The 3,332-nt window shown below is 44.1% G+C and overlaps 1 protein-coding gene across 1 annotated transcript in view; it reads right to left on the bottom strand.

The window, feature by feature from the left end:
* Window positions 1-3,332, bottom strand: part of Arhgap19 (Rho GTPase activating protein 19) — a 67,538-nt gene that overhangs the window by 10,670 nt on the left and 53,536 nt on the right. The gene's annotated exons all lie outside the window — the stretch shown is intronic.

The raw sequence follows: 3,332 nt of genomic DNA, 5'->3' as shown, positions 1-3,332 counted from the left end.
GTGCTGGGATTAAAGGTGTGCACCACCACACCCTGTGGGGAAATGGGCCAGTAAATACTTCCATTATTCAGGCTAACCTAAAACCTGCCATTAAGCACAACATCAAATGATGCAAACAGAGGACAGCGTGCCACACCAATGAAGAGACACATAGCCAAATGAACCAATGAGGATGGGGGGGGTGTATAAAAGAAAGCCCTAACAGCACAATAAACGAGCTTGCTTGCTAACTGCGGAGTGAGTCTCCAGAAGTCTGCGCCGTTGACTTCGTGCCTACTCATCCCCTACCCCCAACGGAGAGTCCTCAAGTAGCTAGCCCACTAAGGCAGGCACCATTAAGGCAGGCAACAACATCTGGCACCCAATGTGGCCTTCACAGACCTCGCTTGGATCCTGATCATTGTGGTGCTTGCTTCTGTCATCTTCTGGGGCTCGATTTTTGCGCTCTTCTACCGCCATTGCCTTCACGGGTCCTGAGTTGATTTCTCCGTTTTCTCTGTCAACCAGTCTTGGTCCCCTTCAGCTGTTTTCTAGGTGAGTAGGCCCCTTCCGTGTGTTTGTGATCGTTCATCTGTTCATTTGTCCGTCCTTGATAGGGAGGCACATACCTTCCTTTTCGGTCCCCCGGGGGTTTCCACATAAGGGCTAATCACCCAGGAAACGGGAAGACCGGGAGCTTCCCGACAGGCTCCTGTCCTCCAGAGAGACCATGTGGGCAAATGGCCAGCCGTGGCCTAACAAACCACGGAAGTTCCCCACTAAGCACAAGACATCTTGGTCCTAAACACTCCTCTATGTCCTCTTGCTTCTATTCTGAGTGGTTAACTGTCCTACTGATGCCTTCTGCTTTGATCTACATAAAAATTCTTCAGGCTGCATCCAGTTATTGAGGCACATTACTGGAGATTTTGTTAATCAAACTACCACTAAGATGTGTGGCCTAAATGCCACCATTCCCAGAAGAACCCAAACACATCATAACAATACTGAGTCAGCAAGACAATCCCTTGACCCCTGGTGTAATTTGCCAGCTGCTTATACCTTGGATGCTGACTTACCCCTCTTCTAGGATCATTGCTTAGCAGCCTCCAAGCCATATCCTGTCCTCGGAAAACAGGGGATCTAGATATGGAATAACCCCCCCTGGTCTAATGATACTGTAGATTCACCTTCCTATTCCCACAGAAACCCCAGTCAATTTCTGCACCCTATGTTGGCAACTGGCCCCTCTTGGCCCCTATGCTTGTATGGATATTAAAGGGTTATTCTTTATTCAGGGAGGGCAATACTTTAATGGATCTTACACTTGTAACTCTTCCTTTGAGGACTCCATTAAGGTCGATCACCAAAAAAACATTACATTCGCCCCTACAGCAGCCTGTGTAAAACCCCTCTTCTTTCTCACCTTAACTAACCAGAGCAAATTATTTATATGAGACCTCTGGATGAAAAACTTCCAGCCAGAACAAGTGATCAATGCATGGTCCACTGTCAGTGGCTAAAGTAAAACTAAGTAAAGTAAAGCTAAAGAAAAACAAATTCTCAAAGTTTTCATTTTTTCTTTTTTTATTTTTTTTTTATTTTATGTGTATGAGTGTATTGCCTGCATGTAGGTAAGTGTACCCGTGTCATGCAATGCCCTTGGAAGACAGAAGAGGCTGTCAGATCCCCTGGAACTGGAGTTATGAACAGTTGTTAGCTGCCATGTAGGTGTTGGGATTCAAACCCAGGTCTTCTGCAAAAACAACCAGTGTTCTTAATGGCTGAGCCATCTCTCCAGTCCAGTTTTCTTTTTTTTTTTCATTTTTTTTATTTTATGTGTATATATGTGTTGCCTGCATGTAGGTCAGTGCACCTGTGTCATGCAATGCTCACAGAGGTCAGAAGAGGCTGTCAGATGCCCTGGGACTGGAGTTACAGACAGTTGTTAGCTGCCATGTAGGTGTTGGGATTCAAACCCAGGTCTTCTGCAAGAACAACCAGTGTTCTTAACCGCTGAGCCGTCTCTCCAGCCCCTACTTTTCATTTTTTTTAGAAATTTATTTTTATTCTTTGTGCACATGAGTAACTTGCCTGCATAAATGTTCGTGCATCACATGTGTGCCTAGTGCTTGTAGGCCACAAGTGGGTATGGGATCTCCTGGAACTGAAGTTACAAATGGTTGTCAGTCACTATGTGGGCTCTAGGAAGTAAACCCAGGTGCCCTGCACGAGCTGCCAGTGCTTTTAACCTCTGAACCATCTCTCCAACTCCTAAAAGTTTTCAATTTTAAAGGAGTCAGCAAGAAATCAAATACAGTTAATATGTGTATATGTGTGAAGCTGAAATGGGGATGTCAGGAGTACCAGGACTAGCTGTAAAGCTACCAGTAAACTTTGAAAAAGATATTCCAGCCTAGGCTGTAGCTCAGTGGTATAGCACATGCATGTACAAGGTCCTGGTTCAAAGTACAGCACTGTAAACAAACAAAAAGATACTTCACTACCCTACTGAAGAACTACTAAGCAAAAAGCCTGTATCAAGCCAGGCATGGTAGTACACACTTTTAATACCAGCAGAGGCAGGTGGATCTCTGTGAGTCCAAGGCCAACCTGGTCTACATAGTGAGTTCCAGGCCAGCTGGGGCTATAGGGAGACCCTGCCTCAAAAAAAAAAAAAAAAAAATCAGTTAAAAAAAAAAATCTCTTCATTGAGGCTGAGGCTAGAGAGATGGCTCAGTGATTAAGAGCACTGGTTGCTCTTTCAGGGCACCCAGGTTCACTTCCTAGAGCCCACATAGCACACAGTGATTACATGCCTATAGTCCCAGTACTTGGAAGGTAGAAGCAGAGGTAACTTAAGTTCAAGGTCATCCTCCACTACACAGTAAGTTCCAGGCCAGCCTGGGATACATGAAACCCTGTTGAAAGAAAGAAAAGGAAAGGAAAAAGAATGGAAAGGACACTCATTTGATTAACACATAGAAAGGCATTATATATTTGACTATAACTTTTATCAATCATCTTTATGATAGGGAAGTTGGAGGGAAGAACAAACTTTTCCAGCTGAGAGGGGAGAAAAAAGATAAACTAAGATTATGCATTTTACTAGTTACTTCTGAGCAGGTGAATTTATTAACAGAATTCTAATAAAGAGAATTAATTTCAACCATAATAAAATATACATAAAATTAATCAATTTAAGGCCAGGCATGGTGGGGCATGCCTTTAGTCCCAGAACTCAGGAGGCAGAGGCAAGCAGATCTCTGTGAGTTCAAGGCCAGCCTGGTCTACATAGTGAGTTCCAGGCCAGCTGGTACTATAGCAATGCAAGGTTCACATTTGTTAGAGCA

This window comes from Nannospalax galili, unplaced genomic scaffold (genome assembly GCF_000622305.1).
Source record: "Nannospalax galili isolate Female #2095 unplaced genomic scaffold, S.galili_v1.0 scaffold875, whole genome shotgun sequence".
Classification (NCBI taxonomy): Eukaryota; Metazoa; Chordata; class Mammalia; order Rodentia; family Spalacidae; genus Nannospalax; species Nannospalax galili.
The sequence above is the reverse complement of the archived record's forward strand: the minus strand, read 5'-3'. Positions and strand labels throughout refer to the sequence as shown.